We start from the raw sequence: 222 nt of genomic DNA, 5'->3' as shown, positions 1-222 counted from the left end.
CATTCACCAGAGCTGCTGTTCTCACAGAGGCAGAATTTGCCTGGTAATAATTGGTTGATTTTTTAAGGCTGTGGTTGAGTCTTTCCTGGTTTTCCCTATTTCTTTAGTTGCATTTCCTTCAATGTTTTACTCGTATACAAGCTAAGAAATATTTTTTCTTTCATTTACAAAGTTTAATATCCTCAAAGCCTTCTCGCTTTCTCCTTCTGTTCCCAAAGACAA

This window comes from Phaethon lepturus, unplaced genomic scaffold (genome assembly GCF_000687285.1).
Source record: "Phaethon lepturus isolate BGI_N335 unplaced genomic scaffold, ASM68728v1 scaffold14232, whole genome shotgun sequence".
Taxonomy (NCBI): Eukaryota; Metazoa; Chordata; class Aves; order Phaethontiformes; family Phaethontidae; genus Phaethon; species Phaethon lepturus.
Note: the sequence above shows the minus strand (reverse complement) of the source record.